The sequence below is a fragment of the Pleuronectes platessa genome, chromosome 8 (genome assembly GCF_947347685.1).
Source record: "Pleuronectes platessa chromosome 8, fPlePla1.1, whole genome shotgun sequence".
Taxonomy (NCBI): Eukaryota; Metazoa; Chordata; class Actinopteri; order Pleuronectiformes; family Pleuronectidae; genus Pleuronectes; species Pleuronectes platessa.
This window is the reverse complement of record NC_070633.1, coordinates 7,272,790-7,288,865: the sequence shown is the minus strand read 5'-3', so window position 1 is coordinate 7,288,865 and position 16,076 is coordinate 7,272,790. Positions and strand designations below refer to the sequence as shown.

The following is a 16,076-nucleotide window of genomic DNA, read 5'->3' as shown; positions in this document are numbered from 1 at the left end:
TTGTAGCATATGGGATATCACATGAGGTGTACAGGAGGTAATTTTCTTTTTCTCCTGTCTGGTTTTCAAACAAGGTAAGAGTTAAGATGTGCACCTTCAGATTGGGGCACATAACTTCACATTTACCAATAACTTCCTCCTTGTCCAGTCGATTCAACTGCTGATAAAACCTATTAAAACCAAAGACTATGTTCATATGAAATTATTTCAATAAACAAGAGCAGAGTGGCGCAGCGGAAGCGTGCTGGGCCCATAACCCAGAGGTCGATGGATCGAAACCATCCTCTGCTAAAGTAATCCTTTTTACACTGCTATGTCTCCCTTTCCTTCTGAACATGAACTCACCTACTGCTGAAAGTGACTTGCTTTGGCTTTTGAAGTTGATAATATGACAGAATTGACCCAAGAGCTAAAGCCCTGAACTTGGCTGATAGTTTAGTGGTCTTTTGATCTTGAGTCAAGCTCTATACTCCCAGAGGGTATGTGTTTGAAGTTTCGAATGTTCTTCCATGTGTTTCTTCGATTTGATTGTCCAATTGTCGTCAAAGTGGACTTTTCATTCAGACGACTCAGAATTGTTTGGGTAAAATCAGATTTAATGGTAGTGTGGCCGAGTGGTCTAAGGCGCTGGATTTAGGCTCCAGTCTCTCAGGAGGCGTGGGTTCAAATCCCACCACTGCCAATCAACTGCTATTTGCTTGTATGTGTTGGCTACTTGTAGTACTTTCTACTGTAAGATCTGTTGTTGTTGAAAACTGCAAGAGCCAGCTGAGCTTCGTAGCATGTGCAATGTCCATACAGGAGGTGATTTTCTATTCCTTCAGTCTGGTTTTCAAACAAGGTAACACAGGGCGCCTTCCCATTGAGTCACATTTGCCTGTATTTTTCGCTGAGTCCACTTGATTTAACTGCTAAGCCAACCCATTGAAACAATGGACTGTGTTCATATGAAACTGTTTCATTGTAAAACAGCAGAGTGGCGCAGCGGAAGCGTGCTGGGCCCATAACCCAGAGGTCGATGGATCGAAACCATCCTCTGCTAAAGGAATCCTTTATCAACTCCCATGTTATCTGTTATGTTCCCCTTGTCCTTGCCTTCTAAACATTAACTCATCTCCTGCTGAAAGTGACTTGCTTTTGAAGTTGAAAATGTGACAGAATTGACCCAAGAGCTGAAGCCCTGAACTTGGCTGACATTTTTGTGGTCTTTGATCTCGAGTAAAGCTCTATACTCCCACAGGATATGTGTTTGAAGTTTCTAATAATCTTCCATGTGTGTCTTCGTTAAGATTGTCCAATTGTCGCCAAAGTGTCATTTACATCTAACCCCCTCCGGTTTGTTTGGGTAAAATCTAGTTCCCAACGGTAGTGTGGCCGAGTGGTCAAAGGCGCTGGATTAAGGCTCCAGTCTCTCAGGAGGCGTGGGTTCAAATCCCACCACTGCCAATAGACTGTCAGTTGAATGTATTGGCTACGTGCAGCTTATCTACTATAAGAGGATCTCTTGTTGTTCAAAACTGCAACAGCCACCTGAGCTTTGTAGCATATGGGATATCACATGAGGTGTACAGGAGGTAATTTTCTTTTTCTCCTGTCTGGTTTTCAAACAAGGTAAGAGTTAAGATGTGCACCTTCAGATTGGGGCACATAACTTCACATTTACCAATAACTTCCTCCTTGTCCAGTCGATTCAACTGCTGATTAAACCTATTAAAACCAAAGACTATGTTCATATGAAATTATTTCAATAAACAAGAGCAGAGTGGCGCAGCGGAAGCGTGCTGGGCCCATAACCCAGAGGTCGATGGATCGAAACCATCCTCTGCTAAAGTAATCCTTTTTACACTGCTATGTCTCCCTTTCCTTCTGAACATGAACTCACCTACTGCTGAAAGTGACTTGCTTTGGCTTTTGAAGTTGATAATATGACAGAATTGACCCAAGAGCTAAAGCCCTGAACTTGGCTGATAGTTTAGTGGTCTTTTGATCTTGAGTCAAGCTCTATACTCCCAGAGGGTATGTGTTTGAAGTTTCGAATGTTCTTCCATGTGTTTCTTCGATTTGATTGTCCAATTGTCGTCAAAGTGGACTTTTCATTCAGACGACTCAGAATTGTTTGGGTAAAATCAGATTTAATGGTAGTGTGGCCGAGTGGTCTAAGGCGCTGGATTTAGGCTCCAGTCTCTCAGGAGGCGTGGGTTCAAATCCCACCACTGCCAATCAACTGCTATTTGCTTGTATGTGTTGGCTACTTGTAGTACTTTCTACTGTAAGATCTGTTGTTGTTGAAAACTGCAAGAGCCAGCTGAGCTTCGTAGCATGTGCAATGTCCATACAGGAGGTGATTTTCTATTCCTTCAGTCTGGTTTTCAAACAAGGTAACACAGGGCGCCTTCCCATTGAGTCACATTTGCCTGTATTTTTCGCTGAGTCCACTTGATTTAACTGCTAAGCCAACCCATTGAAACAATGGACTGTGTTCATATGAAACTGTTTCATTGTAAAACAGCAGAGTGGCGCAGCGGAAGCGTGCTGGGCCCATAACCCAGAGGTCGATGGATCGAAACCATCCTCTGCTAAAGGAATCCTTTATCAACTCCCATGTTATCTGTTATGTTCCTCTTGTCCTTGCCTTCTAAACATTAACTCATCTCCTGCTGAAAGTGACTTGCTTTTGAAGTTGAAAATGTGACAGAATTGACCCAAGAGCTGAAGCCCTGAACTTGGCTGATATTTTTGTGGGCTTTGATCTCGAGTAAAGCTCTATACTCCCACAGGATATGTGTTTGAAGTTTCTAATGTTCTTCCATCTGTGTCTTCGTTAAGATTGTCCAATTGTCGCCAAAGTGTCATTTACATCTAACCCCCTCCGGTTTGTTTGGGTAAAATCTAGTTCCCAACGGTAGTGTGGCCGAGTGGTCAAAGGCGCTGGATTAAGGCTCCAGTCTCTCAGGAGGCGTGGGTTCAAATCCCACCACTGCCAATAGACTGTCAGTTGAATGTATTGGCTACGTGCAGCTTATCTACTATAAGAGGATCTCTTGTTGTTCAAAACTGCAACAGCCACCTGAGCTTTGTAGCATATGGGATATCACATGAGGTGTACAGGAGGTAATTTTCTTTTTCTCCTGTCTGGTTTTCAAACAAGGTAAGAGTTAAGATGTGCACCTTCAGATTGGGGCACATAACTTCACATTTACCAATAACTTCCTCCTTGTCCAGTCGATTCAACTGCTGATTAAACCTATTAAAACCAAAGACTATGTTCGTATGAAATTATTTCAATAAACAAGAGCAGAGTGGCGCAGCGGAAGCGTGCTGGGCCCATAACCCAGAGGTCGATGGATCGAAACCATCCTCTGCTAAAGTAATCCTTTTTACACTGCTATGTCTCCCTTTCCTTCTGAACATGAACTCACCTACTGCTGAAAGTGACTTGCTTTGGCTTTTGAAGTTGATAATATGACAGAATTGACCCAAGAGCTAAAGCCCTGAACTTGGCTGATAGTTTAGTGGTCTTTTGATCTTGAGTCAAGCTCTATACTCCCAGAGGGTATGTGTTTGAAGTTTCGAATGTTCTTCCATGTGTTTCTTCGATTTGATTGTCCAATTGTCGTCAAAGTGGACTTTTCATTCAGACGACTCAGAATTGTTTGGGTAAAATCAGATTTAATGGTAGTGTGGCCGAGTGGTCTAAGGCGCTGGATTTAGGCTCCAGTCTCTCAGGAGGCGTGGGTTCAAATCCCACCACTGCCAATCAACTGCTATTTGCTTGTATGTGTTGGCTACTTGTAGTACTTTCTACTGTAAGATCTGTTGTTGTTGAAAACTGCAAGAGCCAGCTGAGCTTCGTAGCATGTGCAATGTCCATACAGGAGGTGATTTTCTATTCCTTCAGTCTGGTTTTCAAACAAGGTAACACAGGGCGCCTTCCCATTGAGTCACATTTGCCTGTATTTTTCGCTGAGTCCACTTGATTTAACTGCTAAGCCAACCCATTGAAACAATGGACTGTGTTCATATGAAACTGTTTCATTGTAAAACAGCAGAGTGGCGCAGCGGAAGCGTGCTGGGCCCATAACCCAGAGGTCGATGGATCGAAACCATCCTCTGCTAAAGGAATCCTTTATCAACTCCCATGTTATCTGTTATGTTCCCCTTGTCCTTGCCTTCTAAACATTAACTCATCTCCTGCTGAAAGTGACTTGCTTTTGAAGTTGAAAATGTGACAGAATTGACCCAAGAGCTGAAGCCCTGAACTTGGCTGATATTTTTGTGGTCTTTGATCTCGAGTAAAGCTCTATACTCCCACAGGATATGTGTTTGAAGTTTCTAATGTTCTTCCATGTGTGTCTTCGTTAAGATTGTCCAATTGTCGCCAAAGTGTCATTTACATCTAACCCCCTCCGGTTTGTTTTGGTAAAATCTAGTTCCCAACGGTAGTGTGGCCGAGTGGTCAAAGGCGCTGGATTAAGGCTCCAGTCTGTCAGGAGGCGTTGGTTCAAATCCCACCACTGCCAATAGACTGTCAGTTGAATGTATTGGCTACGTGCAGCTTATCTACTATAAGAGGATCTCTTGTTGTTCAAAACTGCAACAGCCACCTGAGCTTTGTAGCATATGGGATATCACATGAGGTGTACAGGAGGTAATTTTCTTTTTCTCCTGTCTGGTTTTCAAACAAGGTAAGAGTTAAGATGTGCACCTTCAGATTGGGGCACATAACTCCACATTTACCAATAACTTCCTCCTTGTCCAGTCGATTCAACTGCTGATAAAACCTATTAAAACCAAAGACTATGTCCGTATGAAATTATTTCAATAAACAAGAGCAGAGTGGCGCAGCGGAAGCGTGCTGGGCCCATAACCCAGAGGTCGATGGATCGAAACCATCCTCTGCTAAAGGAATCCTTTATCAACTCCCATGTTATCTGTTATGTTCCCCTTGTCCTTGCCTTCTAAACATTAACTCATCTCCTGCTGAAAGTGACTTGCTTTTGAAGTTGAAAATGTGACAGAATTGACCCAAGAGCTGAAGCCCTGAACTTGGCTGACATTTTTGTGGTCTTTGATCTCGAGTAAAGCTCTATACTCCCACAGGATATGTGTTTGAAGTTTCTAATAATCTTCCATGTGTGTCTTCGTTAAGATTGTCCAATTGTCGCCAAAGTGTCATTTACATCTAACCCCCTCCGGTTTGTTTGGGTAAAATCTAGTTCCCAACGGTAGTGTGGCCGAGTGGTCAAAGGCGCTGGATTAAGGCTCCAGTCTCTAAGGAGGCGTGGGTTCAAATCCCACCACTGCCAATAGACTGTCAGTTGAATGTATTGGCTACGTGCAGCTTATCTACTATAAGAGGATCTCTTGTTGTTCAAAACTGCAACAGCCACCTGAGCTTTGTAGCATATGGGATATCACATGAGGTGTACAGGAGGTAATTTTCTTTTTCTCCTGTCTGGTTTTCAAACAAGGTAAGAGTTAAGATGTGCACCTTCAGATTGGGGCACATAACTTCACATTTACCAATAACTTCCTCCTTGTCCAGTCGATTCAACTGCTGATAAAACCTATTAAAACCAAAGACTATGTTCGTATGAAATTATTTCAATAAACAAGAGCAGAGTGGCGCAGCGGAAGCGTGCTGGGCCCATAACCCAGAGGTCGATGGATCGAAACCATCCTCTGCTAAAGTAATCCTTTTTACACTGCTATGTCTCCCTTTCCTTCTGAACATGAACTCACCTACTGCTGAAAGTGACTTGCTTTGGCTTTTGAAGTTGATAATATGACAGAATTGACCCAAGAGCTAAAGCCCTGAACTTGGCTGATAGTTTAGTGGTCTTTTGATCTTGAGTCAAGCTCTATACTCCCAGAGGGTATGTGTTTGAAGTTTCGAATGTTCTTCCATGTGTTTCTTCGATTTGATTGTCCAATTGTCGTCAAAGTGGACTTTTCATTCAGACGACTCAGAATTGTTTGGGTAAAATCAGATTTAATGGTAGTGTGGCCGAGTGGTCTAAGGCGCTGGATTTAGGCTCCAGTCTCTCAGGAGGCGTGGGTTCAAATCCCACCACTGCCAATCAACTGCTATTTGCTTGTATGTGTTGGCTACTTGTAGTACTTTCTACTGTAAGATCTGTTGTTGTTGAAAACTGCAAGAGCCAGCTGAGCTTCGTAGCATGTGCAATGTCCATACAGGAGGTGATTTTCTATTCCTTCAGTCTGGTTTTCAAACAAGGTAACACAGGGCGCCTTCCCATTGAGTCACATTTGCCTGTATTTTTCGCTGAGTCCACTTGATTTAACTGCTAAGCCAACCCATTGAAACAATGGACTGTGTTCATATGAAACTGTTTCATTGTAAAAAAGCAGAGTGGCGCAGCGGAAGCGTGCTGGGCCCATAACCCAGAGGTCGATGGATCGAAACCATCCTCTGCTAAAGGAATCCTTTATCAACTCCCATGTTATCTGTTATGTTCCTCTTGTCCTTGCCTTCTAAACATTAACTCATCTCCTGCTGAAAGTGACTTGCTTTTGAAGTTGAAAATGTGACAGAATTGACCCAAGAGCTGAAGCCCTGAACTTGGCTGATATTTTTGTGGGCTTTGATCTCGAGTAAAGCTCTATACTCCCACAGGATATGTGTTTGAAGTTTCTAATGTTCTTCCATCTGTGTCTTCGTTAAGATTGTCCAATTGTCGCCAAAGTGTCATTTACATCTAACCCCCTCCGGTTTGTTTGGGTAAAATCTAGTTCCCAACGGTAGTGTGGCCGAGTGGTCAAAGGCGCTGGATTAAGGCTCCAGTCTCTCAGGAGGCGTGGGTTCAAATCCCACCACTGCCAATAGACTGTCAGTTGAATGTATTGGCTACGTGCAGCTTATCTACTAGTTGTAGAAAACTGCAACAGCCAGCTGAGCTTTGTAGCATATGGGGTGTACAGGAGGTAATTTTCTTTTTCTCCTGTCTGGTTTTCAAACGAGGTAAGAGTTAAGATGTGCACCTTCAGATTGGGGCACATAACTTCACATTTACCAATAACTTCCTCCTTGTCCAGTCGATTCAACTGCTGATAAAACCTATTAAAACCAAAGACTATGTCCGTATGAAATTATTTCAATAAACAAGAGCAGAGTGGCGCAGCGGAAGCGTGCTGGACCCATAACCCAGAGGTCGATGGATCGAAACCATCCTCTGCTAAAGTAATCCTTTTTACACTGCTATGTCTCCCTTTCCTTCTGAACATGAACTCACCTACTGCTGAAAGTGACTTGCTTTGGCTTTTGAAGTTGATAATATGACAGAATTGACCCAAGAGCTAAAGCCATGAACTTGGCTGATAGTTTAGTGGTCTTTTGATCTTGAGTCAAGCTCTATACTCCCAGAGGGTATGTGTTTGAAGTTTCGAATGTTCTTCCATGTGTTTCTTCGATTTTATTGTCCAATTGTCGTCAAAGTGGACTTTTCATTCAGACGACTCAGAATTGTTTGGGTAAAATCAGATTTAATGGTAGTGTGGCCGAGTGGTCTAAGGCGCTGGATTTAGGCTCCAGTCTCTCAGGAGGCGTGGGTTCAAATCCCACCACTGCCAATCAACTGCTATTTGCTTGTATGTGTTGGCTACTTGTAGTACTTTCTACTGTAAGATCTGTTGTTGTTGAAAACTGCAAGAGCCAGCTGAGCTTCGTAGCATGTGCAATGTCCATACAGGAGGTGATTTTCTATTCCTTCAGTCTGGTTTTCAAACAAGGTAACACAGGGCGCCTTCCCATTGAGTCACATTTGCCTGTATTTTTCGCTGAGTCCACTTGATTTAACTGCTAAGCCAACCCATTGAAACAATGGACTGTGTTCATATGAAACTGTTTCATTGTAAAACAGCAGAGTGGCGCAGCGGAAGCGTGCTGGGCCCATAACCCAGAGGTCGATGGATCGAAACCATCCTCTGCTAAAGGAATCCTTTATCAACTCCCATGTTATCTGTTATGTTCCTCTTGTCCTTGCCTTCTAAACATTAACTCATCTCCTGCTGAAAGTGACTTGCTTTTGAAGTTGAAAATGTGACAGAATTGACCCAAGAGCTGAAGCCCTGAACTTGGCTGATATTTTTGTGGGCTTTGATCTCGAGTAAAGCTCTATACTCCCACAGGATATGTGTTTGAAGTTTCTAATGTTCTTCCATCTGTGTCTTCGTTAAGATTGTCCAATTGTCGCCAAAGTGTCATTTACATCTAACCCCCTCCGGTTTGTTTGGGTAAAATCTAGTTCCCAACGGTAGTGTGGCCGAGTGGTCAAAGGCGCTGGATTAAGGCTCCAGTCTCTCAGGAGGCGTGGGTTCAAATCCCACCACTGCCAATAGACTGTCAGTTGAATGTATTGGCTACGTGCAGCTTATCTACTAGTTGTAGAAAACTGCAACAGCCAGCTGAGCTTTGTAGCATATGGGGTGTACAGGAGGTAATTTTCTTTTTCTCCTGTTTTTCAAACGAGGTAAGAGTTAAGATGTGCACCTTCAGATTGGGGCACATAACTTCACATTTACCAATAACTTCCTCCTTGTCCAGTCGATTCAACTGCTGATAAAACCTATTAAAACCAAAGACTATGTCCGTATGAAATTATTTCAATAAACAAGAGCAGAGTGGCGCAGCGGAAGCGTGCTGGGCCCATAACCCAGAGGTCGATGGATCGAAACCATCCTCTGCTAAAGTAATCCTTTTTACACTGCTATGTCTCCCTTTCCTTCTGAACATGAACTCACCTACTGCTGAAAGTGACTTGCTTTGGCTTTTGAAGTTGATAATATGACAGAATTGACCCAAGAGCTAAAGCCATGAACTTGGCTGATAGTTTAGTGGTCTTTTGATCTTGAGTCAAGCTCTATACTCCCAGAGGGTATGTGTTTGAAGTTTCGAATGTTCTTCCATGTGTTTCTTCGATTTGATTGTCCAATTGTCGTCAAAGTGGACTTTTCATTCAGACGACTCAGAATTGTTTGGGTAAAATCAGATTTAATGGTAGTGTGGCCGAGTGGTCTAAGGCGCTGGATTTAGGCTCCAGTCTCTCAGGAGGCGTGGGTTCAAATCCCACCACTGCCAATCAACTGCTATTTGCTTGTATGTGTTGGCTACTTGTAGTACTTTCTACTGTAAGATCTGTTGTTGTTGAAAACTGCAAGAGCCAGCTGAGCTTCGTAGCATGTGCAATGTCCATACAGGAGGTGATTTTCTATTCCTTCAGTCTGGTTTTCAAACAAGGTAACACAGGGCGCCTTCCCATTGAGTCACATTTGCCTGTATTTTTCGCTGAGTCCACTTGATTTAACTGCTAAGCCAACCCATTGAAACAATGGACTGTGTTCATATGAAACTGTTTCATTGTAAAACAGCAGAGTGGCGCAGCGGAAGCGTGCTGGGCCCATAACCCAGAGGTCGATGGATCGAAACCATCCTCTGCTAAAGGAATCCTTTATCAACTCCCATGTTATCTGTTATGTTCCTCTTGTCCTTGCCTTCTAAACATTAACTCATCTCCTGCTGAAAGTGACTTGCTTTTGAAGTTGAAAATGTGACAGAATTGACCCAAGAGCTGAAGCCCTGAACTTGGCTGATATTTTTGTGGGCTTTGATCTCGAGTAAAGCTCTATACTCCCACAGGATATGTGTTTGAAGTTTCTAATGTTCTTCCATCTGTGTCTTCGTTAAGATTGTCCAATTGTCGCCAAAGTGTCATTTACATCTAACCCCCTCCGGTTTGTTTGGGTAAAATCTAGTTCCCAACGGTAGTGTGGCCGAGTGGTCAAAGGCGCTGGATTAAGGCTCCAGTCTCTCAGGAGGCGTGGGTTCAAATCCCACCACTGCCAATAGACTGTCAGTTGAATGTATTGGCTACGTGCAGCTTATCTACTAGTTGTAGAAAACTGCAACAGCCGGCTGAGCTTTGTAGCATATGGGGTGTACAGGAGGTAATTTTCTTTTTCTCCTGTCTGGTTTTCAAACGAGGTAAGAGTTAAGATGTGCACCTTCAGATTGGGGCACATAACTTCACATTTACCAATAACTTCCTCCTTGTCCAGTCGATTCAACTGCTGATAAAACCTATTAAAACCAAAGACTATGTCCGTATGAAATTATTTCAATAAACAAGAGCAGAGTGGCGCAGCGGAAGCGTGCTGGGCCCATAACCCAGAGGTCGATGGATCGAAACCATCCTCTGCTAAAGGAATCCTTTATCAACTCCCATGTTATCTGTTATGTTCCCCTTGTCCTTGCCTTCTAAACATTAACTCATCTCCTGCTGAAAGTGACTTGCTTTTGAAGTTGAAAATGTGACAGAATTGACCCAAGAGCTGAAGCCCTGAACTTGGCTGATATTTTTGTGGGCTTTGATCTCGAGTAAAGCTCTATACTCCCACAGGATATGTGTTTGAAGTTTCTAATGTTCTTCCATCTGTGTCTTCGTTAAGATTGTCCAATTGTCGCCAAAGTGTCATTTACATCTAACCCCCTCCGGTTTGTTTGGGTAAAATCTGTTTCCCAACGGTAGTGTGGCCGAGTGGTCAAAGGCGCTGGATTAAGGCTCCAGTCTGTCAGGAGGCGTGGGTTCAAATCCCACCACTGCCAATAGACTGTCAGTTGAATGTATTGGCTACGTGCAGCTTATCTACTATAAGAGGATCTCTTGTTGTTCAAAACTGCAACAGCCACCTGAGCTTTGTAGCATATGGGATATCACATGAGGTGTACAGGAGGTAATTTTCTTTTTCTCCTGTCTGGTTTTCAAACAAGGTAAGAGTTAAGATGTGCACCTTCAGATTGGGGCACATAACTTCACATTTACCAATAACTTCCTCCTTGTCCAGTCGATTCAACTGCTGATAAAACCTATTAAAACCAAAGACTATGTTCATATGAAATTATTTCAATAAACAAGAGCAGAGTGGCGCAGCGGAAGCGTGCTGGGCCCATAACCCAGAGGTCGATGGATCGAAACCATCCTCTGCTAAAGTAATCCTTTTTACACTGCTATGTCTCCCTTTCCTTCTGAACATGAACTCACCTACTGCTGAAAGTGACTTGCTTTGGCTTTTGAAGTTGATAATATGACAGAATTGACCCAAGAGCTAAAGCCCTGAACTTGGCTGATAGTTTAGTGGTCTTTTGATCTTGAGTCAAGCTCTATACTCCCAGAGGGTATGTGTTTGAAGTTTCGAATGTTCTTCCATGTGTTTCTTCGATTTGATTGTCCAATTGTCGTCAAAGTGGACTTTTCATTCAGACGACTCAGAATTGTTTGGGTAAAATCAGATTTAATGGTAGTGTGGCCGAGTGGTCTAAGGCGCTGGATTTAGGCTCCAGTCTCTCAGGAGGCGTGGGTTCAAATCCCACCACTGCCAATCAACTGCTATTTGCTTGTATGTGTTGGCTACTTGTAGTACTTTCTACTGTAAGATCTGTTGTTGTTGAAAACTGCAAGAGCCAGCTGAGCTTCGTAGCATGTGCAATGTCCATACAGGAGGTGATTTTCTATTCCTTCAGTCTGGTTTTCAAACAAGGTAACACAGGGCGCCTTCCCATTGAGTCACATTTGCCTGTATTTTTCGCTGAGTCCACTTGATTTAACTGCTAAGCCAACCCATTGAAACAATGGACTGTGTTCATATGAAACTGTTTCATTGTAAAACAGCAGAGTGGCGCAGCGGAAGCGTGCTGGGCCCATAACCCAGAGGTCGATGGATCGAAACCATCCTCTGCTAAAGGAATCCTTTATCAACTCCCATGTTATCTGTTATGTTCCCCTTGTCCTTGCCTTCTAAACATTAACTCATCTCCTGCTGAAAGTGACTTGCTTTTGAAGTTGAAAATGTGACAGAATTGACCCAAGAGCTGAAGCCCTGAACTTGGCTGATATTTTTGTGGTCTTTGATCTCGAGTAAAGCTCTCTACTCCCACAGGATATGTGTTTGAAGTTTCTAATGTTCTTCCATGTGTGTCTTCGTTAAGATTGTCCAATTGTCGCCAAAGTGTCATTTACATCTAACCCCCTCCGGTTTGTTTTGGTAAAATCTAGTTCCCAACGGTAGTGTGGCCGAGTGGTCAAAGGCGCTGGATTAAGGCTCCAGTCTGTCAGGAGGCGTGGGTTCAAATCCCACCACTGCCAATAGACTGTCAGTTGAATGTATTGGCTACGTGCAGCTTATCTACTATAAGAGGATCTCTTGTTGTTCAAAACTGCAACAGCCACCTGAGCTTTGTAGCATATGGGATATCACATGAGGTGTACAGGAGGTAATTTTCTTTTTCTCCTGTCTGGTTTTCAAACAAGGTAAGAGTTAAGATGTGCACCTTCAGATTGGGGCACATAACTCCACATTTACCAATAACTTCCTCCTTGTCCAGTCGATTCAACTGCTGATAAAACCTATTAAAACCAAAGACTATGTCCGTATGAAATTATTTCAATAAACAAGAGCAGAGTGGCGCAGCGGAAGCGTGCTGGGCCCATAACCCAGAGGTCGATGGATCGAAACCATCCTCTGCTAAAGGAATCCTTTATCAACTCCCATGTTATCTGTTATGTTCCCCTTGTCCTTGCCTTCTAAACATTAACTCATCTCCTGCTGAAAGTGACTTGCTTTTGAAGTTGAAAATGTGACAGAATTGACCCAAGAGCTGAAGCCCTGAACTTGGCTGACATTTTTGTGGTCTTTGATCTCGAGTAAAGCTCTATACTCCCACAGGATATGTGTTTGAAGTTTCTAATAATCTTCCATGTGTGTCTTCGTTAAGATTGTCCAATTGTCGCCAAAGTGTCATTTACATCTAACCCCCTCCGGTTTGTTTGGGTAAAATCTAGTTCCCAACGGTAGTGTGGCCGAGTGGTCAAAGGCGCTGGATTAAGGCTCCAGTCTCTAAGGAGGCGTGGGTTCAAATCCCACCACTGCCAATAGACTGTCAGTTGAATGTATTGGCTACGTGCAGCTTATCTACTATAAGAGGATCTCTTGTTGTTCAAAACTGCAACAGCCACCTGAGCTTTGTAGCATATGGGATATCACATGAGGTGTACAGGAGGTAATTTTCTTTTTCTCCTGTCTGGTTTTCAAACAAGGTAAGAGTTAAGATGTGCACCTTCAGATTGGGGCACATAACTTCACATTTACCAATAACTTCCTCCTTGTCCAGTCGATTCAACTGCTGATTAAACCTATTAAAACCAAAGACTATGTTCATATGAAATTATTTCAATAAACAAGAGCAGAGTGGCGCAGCGGAAGCGTGCTGGGCCCATAACCCAGAGGTCGATGGATCGAAACCATCCTCTGCTAAAGTAATCCTTTTTACACTGCTATGTCTCCCTTTCCTTCTGAACATGAACTCACCTACTGCTGAAAGTGACTTGCTTTGGCTTTTGAAGTTGATAATATGACAGAATTGACCCAAGAGCTAAAGCCCTGAACTTGGCTGATAGTTTAGTGGTCTTTTGATCTTGAGTCAAGCTCTATACTCCCAGAGGGTATGTGTTTGAAGTTTCGAATGTTCTTCCATGTGTTTCTTCGATTTGATTGTCCAATTGTCGTCAAAGTGGACTTTTCATTCAGACGACTCAGAATTGTTTGGGTAAAATCAGATTTAATGGTAGTGTGGCCGAGTGGTCTAAGGCGCTGGATTTAGGCTCCAGTCTCTCAGGAGGCGTGGGTTCAAATCCCACCACTGCCAATCAACTGCTATTTGCTTGTATGTGTTGGCTACTTGTAGTACTTTCTACTGTAAGATCTGTTGTTGTTGAAAACTGCAAGAGCCAGCTGAGCTTCGTAGCATGTGCAATGTCCATACAGGAGGTGATTTTCTATTCCTTCAGTCTGGTTTTCAAACAAGGTAACACAGGGCGCCTTCCCATTGAGTCACATTTGCCTGTATTTTTCGCTGAGTCCACTTGATTTAACTGCTAAGCCAACCCATTGAAACAATGGACTGTGTTCATATGAAACTGTTTCATTGTAAAACAGCAGAGTGGCGCAGCGGAAGCGTGCTGGGCCCATAACCCAGAGGTCGATGGATCGAAACCATCCTCTGCTAAAGGAATCCTTTATCAACTCCCATGTTATCTGTTATGTTCCTCTTGTCCTTGCCTTCTAAACATTAACTCATCTCCTGCTGAAAGTGACTTGCTTTTGAAGTTGAAAATGTGACAGAATTGACCCAAGAGCTGAAGCCCTGAACTTGGCTGATATTTTTGTGGGCTTTGATCTCGAGTAAAGCTCTATACTCCCACAGGATATGTGTTTGAAGTTTCTAATGTTCTTCCATCTGTGTCTTCGTTAAGATTGTCCAATTGTCGCCAAAGTGTCATTTACATCTAACCCCCTCCGGTTTGTTTGGGTAAAATCTAGTTCCCAACGGTAGTGTGGCCGAGTGGTCAAAGGCGCTGGATTAAGGCTCCAGTCTCTCAGGAGGCGTGGGTTCAAATCCCACCACTGCCAATAGACTGTCAGTTGAATGTATTGGCTACGTGCAGCTTATCTACTATAAGAGGATCTCTTGTTGTTCAAAACTGCAACAGCCACCTGAGCTTTGTAGCATATGGGATATCACATGAGGTGTACAGGAGGTAATTTTCTTTTTCTCCTGTCTGGTTTTCAAACAAGGTAAGAGTTAAGATGTGCACCTTCAGATTGGGGCACATAACTTCACATTTACCAATAACTTCCTCCTTGTCCAGTCGATTCAACTGCTGATTAAACCTATTAAAACCAAAGACTATGTTCGTATGAAATTATTTCAATAAACAAGAGCAGAGTGGCGCAGTGGAAGCGTGCTGGGCCCATAACCCAGAGGTCGATGGATCGAAACCATCCTCTGCTAAAGTAATCCTTTTTACACTGCTATGTCTCCCTTTCCTTCTGAACATGAACTCACCTACTGCTGAAAGTGACTTGCTTTGGCTTTTGAAGTTGATAATATGACAGAATTGACCCAAGAGCTAAAGCCCTGAACTTGGCTGATAGTTTAGTGGTCTTTTGATCTTGAGTCAAGCTCTATACTCCCAGAGGGTATGTGTTTGAAGTTTCGAATGTTCTTCCATGTGTTTCTTCGATTTGATTGTCCAATTGTCGTCAAAGTGGACTTTTCATTCAGACGACTCAGAATTGTTTGGGTAAAATCAGATTTAATGGTAGTGTGGCCGAGTGGTCTAAGGCGCTGGATTTAGGCTCCAGTCTCTCAGGAGGCGTGGGTTCAAATCCCACCACTGCCAATCAACTGCTATTTGCTTGTATGTGTTGGCTACTTGTAGTACTTTCTACTGTAAGATCTGTTGTTGTTGAAAACTGCAAGAGCCAGCTGAGCTTCGTAGCATGTGCAATGTCCATACAGGAGGTGATTTTCTATTCCTTCAGTCTGGTTTTCAAACAAGGTAACACAGGGCGCCTTCCCATTGAGTCACATTTGCCTGTATTTTTCGCTGAGTCCACTTGATTTAACTGCTAAGCCAACCCATTGAAACAATGGACTGTGTTCATATGAAACTGTTTCATTGTAAAACAGCAGAGTGGCGCAGCGGAAGCGTGCTGGGCCCATAACCCAGAGGTCGATGGATCGAAACCATCCTCTGCTAAAGGAATCCTTTATCAACTCCCATGTTATCTGTTATGTTCCCCTTGTCCTTGCCTTCTAAACATTAACTCATCTCCTGCTGAAAGTGACTTGCTTTTGAAGTTGAAAATGTGACAGAATTGACCCAAGAGCTGAAGCCCTGAACTTGGCTGATATTTTTGTGGTCTTTGATCTCGAGTAAAGCTCTATACTCCCACAGGATATGTGTTTGAAGTTTCTAATGTTCTTCCATGTGTGTCTTCGTTAAGATTGTCCAATTGTCGCCAAAGTGTCATTTACATCTAACCCCCTCCGGTTTGTTTTGGTAAAATCTAGTTCCCAACGGTAGTGTGGCCGAGTGGTCAAAGGCGCTGGATTAAGGCTCCAGTCTGTCAGGAGGCGTTGGTTCAAATCCCACCACTGCCAATAGACTGTCAGTTGAATGTATTGGCTACGTGCAGCTTATCTACTATAAGAGGATCTC

The 16,076-nt window shown here is 43.2% G+C and overlaps 37 non-coding genes across 37 annotated transcripts; all 37 read left to right on the top strand.

Moving 5' to 3' along the window:
- Nucleotides 1-219: 219 nt before the first annotated feature.
- trnam-cau (transfer RNA methionine (anticodon CAU)) lies at nucleotides 220-291 on the top strand. Its single transcript has one exon. It is a non-coding gene; the product is annotated as a tRNA-Met (tRNA).
- Nucleotides 292-600: 309 nt separating this feature from the next.
- trnal-uag (transfer RNA leucine (anticodon UAG)) lies at nucleotides 601-682 on the top strand. Its single transcript has one exon. It is a non-coding gene; the product is annotated as a tRNA-Leu (tRNA).
- Nucleotides 683-970: 288 nt separating this feature from the next.
- On the top strand, nucleotides 971-1,042 carry trnam-cau (transfer RNA methionine (anticodon CAU)). The gene has a single exon. It is a non-coding gene; the product is annotated as a tRNA-Met (tRNA).
- A 322-nt stretch (nucleotides 1,043-1,364) lies between these two features.
- On the top strand, nucleotides 1,365-1,446 carry trnal-aag (transfer RNA leucine (anticodon AAG)). Its single transcript has one exon. It is a non-coding gene; the product is annotated as a tRNA-Leu (tRNA).
- A 310-nt stretch (nucleotides 1,447-1,756) lies between these two features.
- trnam-cau (transfer RNA methionine (anticodon CAU)) lies at nucleotides 1,757-1,828 on the top strand. Its single transcript has one exon. It is a non-coding gene; the product is annotated as a tRNA-Met (tRNA).
- Nucleotides 1,829-2,137: 309 nt separating this feature from the next.
- On the top strand, nucleotides 2,138-2,219 carry trnal-uag (transfer RNA leucine (anticodon UAG)). Its single transcript has one exon. It is a non-coding gene; the product is annotated as a tRNA-Leu (tRNA).
- A 288-nt stretch (nucleotides 2,220-2,507) lies between these two features.
- trnam-cau (transfer RNA methionine (anticodon CAU)) lies at nucleotides 2,508-2,579 on the top strand. The gene has a single exon. It is a non-coding gene; the product is annotated as a tRNA-Met (tRNA).
- A 322-nt stretch (nucleotides 2,580-2,901) lies between these two features.
- Nucleotides 2,902-2,983, top strand: trnal-aag (transfer RNA leucine (anticodon AAG)). The gene has a single exon. It is a non-coding gene; the product is annotated as a tRNA-Leu (tRNA).
- Nucleotides 2,984-3,293: 310 nt separating this feature from the next.
- trnam-cau (transfer RNA methionine (anticodon CAU)) lies at nucleotides 3,294-3,365 on the top strand. Its single transcript has one exon. It is a non-coding gene; the product is annotated as a tRNA-Met (tRNA).
- A 309-nt stretch (nucleotides 3,366-3,674) lies between these two features.
- On the top strand, nucleotides 3,675-3,756 carry trnal-uag (transfer RNA leucine (anticodon UAG)). Its single transcript has one exon. It is a non-coding gene; the product is annotated as a tRNA-Leu (tRNA).
- A 288-nt stretch (nucleotides 3,757-4,044) lies between these two features.
- trnam-cau (transfer RNA methionine (anticodon CAU)) lies at nucleotides 4,045-4,116 on the top strand. Its single transcript has one exon. It is a non-coding gene; the product is annotated as a tRNA-Met (tRNA).
- A 714-nt stretch (nucleotides 4,117-4,830) lies between these two features.
- On the top strand, nucleotides 4,831-4,902 carry trnam-cau (transfer RNA methionine (anticodon CAU)). The gene has a single exon. It is a non-coding gene; the product is annotated as a tRNA-Met (tRNA).
- Nucleotides 4,903-5,224: 322 nt separating this feature from the next.
- On the top strand, nucleotides 5,225-5,306 carry trnal-aag (transfer RNA leucine (anticodon AAG)). The gene has a single exon. It is a non-coding gene; the product is annotated as a tRNA-Leu (tRNA).
- Nucleotides 5,307-5,616: 310 nt separating this feature from the next.
- trnam-cau (transfer RNA methionine (anticodon CAU)) lies at nucleotides 5,617-5,688 on the top strand. Its single transcript has one exon. It is a non-coding gene; the product is annotated as a tRNA-Met (tRNA).
- Nucleotides 5,689-5,997: 309 nt separating this feature from the next.
- trnal-uag (transfer RNA leucine (anticodon UAG)) lies at nucleotides 5,998-6,079 on the top strand. Its single transcript has one exon. It is a non-coding gene; the product is annotated as a tRNA-Leu (tRNA).
- A 288-nt stretch (nucleotides 6,080-6,367) lies between these two features.
- trnam-cau (transfer RNA methionine (anticodon CAU)) lies at nucleotides 6,368-6,439 on the top strand. Its single transcript has one exon. It is a non-coding gene; the product is annotated as a tRNA-Met (tRNA).
- A 322-nt stretch (nucleotides 6,440-6,761) lies between these two features.
- On the top strand, nucleotides 6,762-6,843 carry trnal-aag (transfer RNA leucine (anticodon AAG)). The gene has a single exon. It is a non-coding gene; the product is annotated as a tRNA-Leu (tRNA).
- A 665-nt stretch (nucleotides 6,844-7,508) lies between these two features.
- On the top strand, nucleotides 7,509-7,590 carry trnal-uag (transfer RNA leucine (anticodon UAG)). Its single transcript has one exon. It is a non-coding gene; the product is annotated as a tRNA-Leu (tRNA).
- A 288-nt stretch (nucleotides 7,591-7,878) lies between these two features.
- On the top strand, nucleotides 7,879-7,950 carry trnam-cau (transfer RNA methionine (anticodon CAU)). The gene has a single exon. It is a non-coding gene; the product is annotated as a tRNA-Met (tRNA).
- A 322-nt stretch (nucleotides 7,951-8,272) lies between these two features.
- Nucleotides 8,273-8,354, top strand: trnal-aag (transfer RNA leucine (anticodon AAG)). Its single transcript has one exon. It is a non-coding gene; the product is annotated as a tRNA-Leu (tRNA).
- Nucleotides 8,355-8,634: 280 nt separating this feature from the next.
- On the top strand, nucleotides 8,635-8,706 carry trnam-cau (transfer RNA methionine (anticodon CAU)). Its single transcript has one exon. It is a non-coding gene; the product is annotated as a tRNA-Met (tRNA).
- Nucleotides 8,707-9,015: 309 nt separating this feature from the next.
- On the top strand, nucleotides 9,016-9,097 carry trnal-uag (transfer RNA leucine (anticodon UAG)). The gene has a single exon. It is a non-coding gene; the product is annotated as a tRNA-Leu (tRNA).
- A 288-nt stretch (nucleotides 9,098-9,385) lies between these two features.
- trnam-cau (transfer RNA methionine (anticodon CAU)) lies at nucleotides 9,386-9,457 on the top strand. The gene has a single exon. It is a non-coding gene; the product is annotated as a tRNA-Met (tRNA).
- Nucleotides 9,458-9,779: 322 nt separating this feature from the next.
- trnal-aag (transfer RNA leucine (anticodon AAG)) lies at nucleotides 9,780-9,861 on the top strand. Its single transcript has one exon. It is a non-coding gene; the product is annotated as a tRNA-Leu (tRNA).
- A 284-nt stretch (nucleotides 9,862-10,145) lies between these two features.
- trnam-cau (transfer RNA methionine (anticodon CAU)) lies at nucleotides 10,146-10,217 on the top strand. Its single transcript has one exon. It is a non-coding gene; the product is annotated as a tRNA-Met (tRNA).
- A 714-nt stretch (nucleotides 10,218-10,931) lies between these two features.
- Nucleotides 10,932-11,003, top strand: trnam-cau (transfer RNA methionine (anticodon CAU)). Its single transcript has one exon. It is a non-coding gene; the product is annotated as a tRNA-Met (tRNA).
- A 309-nt stretch (nucleotides 11,004-11,312) lies between these two features.
- On the top strand, nucleotides 11,313-11,394 carry trnal-uag (transfer RNA leucine (anticodon UAG)). The gene has a single exon. It is a non-coding gene; the product is annotated as a tRNA-Leu (tRNA).
- Nucleotides 11,395-11,682: 288 nt separating this feature from the next.
- On the top strand, nucleotides 11,683-11,754 carry trnam-cau (transfer RNA methionine (anticodon CAU)). Its single transcript has one exon. It is a non-coding gene; the product is annotated as a tRNA-Met (tRNA).
- A 714-nt stretch (nucleotides 11,755-12,468) lies between these two features.
- trnam-cau (transfer RNA methionine (anticodon CAU)) lies at nucleotides 12,469-12,540 on the top strand. The gene has a single exon. It is a non-coding gene; the product is annotated as a tRNA-Met (tRNA).
- Nucleotides 12,541-12,862: 322 nt separating this feature from the next.
- On the top strand, nucleotides 12,863-12,944 carry trnal-aag (transfer RNA leucine (anticodon AAG)). The gene has a single exon. It is a non-coding gene; the product is annotated as a tRNA-Leu (tRNA).
- Nucleotides 12,945-13,254: 310 nt separating this feature from the next.
- Nucleotides 13,255-13,326, top strand: trnam-cau (transfer RNA methionine (anticodon CAU)). Its single transcript has one exon. It is a non-coding gene; the product is annotated as a tRNA-Met (tRNA).
- Nucleotides 13,327-13,635: 309 nt separating this feature from the next.
- On the top strand, nucleotides 13,636-13,717 carry trnal-uag (transfer RNA leucine (anticodon UAG)). Its single transcript has one exon. It is a non-coding gene; the product is annotated as a tRNA-Leu (tRNA).
- Nucleotides 13,718-14,005: 288 nt separating this feature from the next.
- trnam-cau (transfer RNA methionine (anticodon CAU)) lies at nucleotides 14,006-14,077 on the top strand. The gene has a single exon. It is a non-coding gene; the product is annotated as a tRNA-Met (tRNA).
- Nucleotides 14,078-14,399: 322 nt separating this feature from the next.
- trnal-aag (transfer RNA leucine (anticodon AAG)) lies at nucleotides 14,400-14,481 on the top strand. Its single transcript has one exon. It is a non-coding gene; the product is annotated as a tRNA-Leu (tRNA).
- Nucleotides 14,482-14,791: 310 nt separating this feature from the next.
- On the top strand, nucleotides 14,792-14,863 carry trnam-cau (transfer RNA methionine (anticodon CAU)). The gene has a single exon. It is a non-coding gene; the product is annotated as a tRNA-Met (tRNA).
- A 309-nt stretch (nucleotides 14,864-15,172) lies between these two features.
- On the top strand, nucleotides 15,173-15,254 carry trnal-uag (transfer RNA leucine (anticodon UAG)). Its single transcript has one exon. It is a non-coding gene; the product is annotated as a tRNA-Leu (tRNA).
- Nucleotides 15,255-15,542: 288 nt separating this feature from the next.
- trnam-cau (transfer RNA methionine (anticodon CAU)) lies at nucleotides 15,543-15,614 on the top strand. The gene has a single exon. It is a non-coding gene; the product is annotated as a tRNA-Met (tRNA).
- Nucleotides 15,615-16,076: the final 462 nt, after the last annotated feature.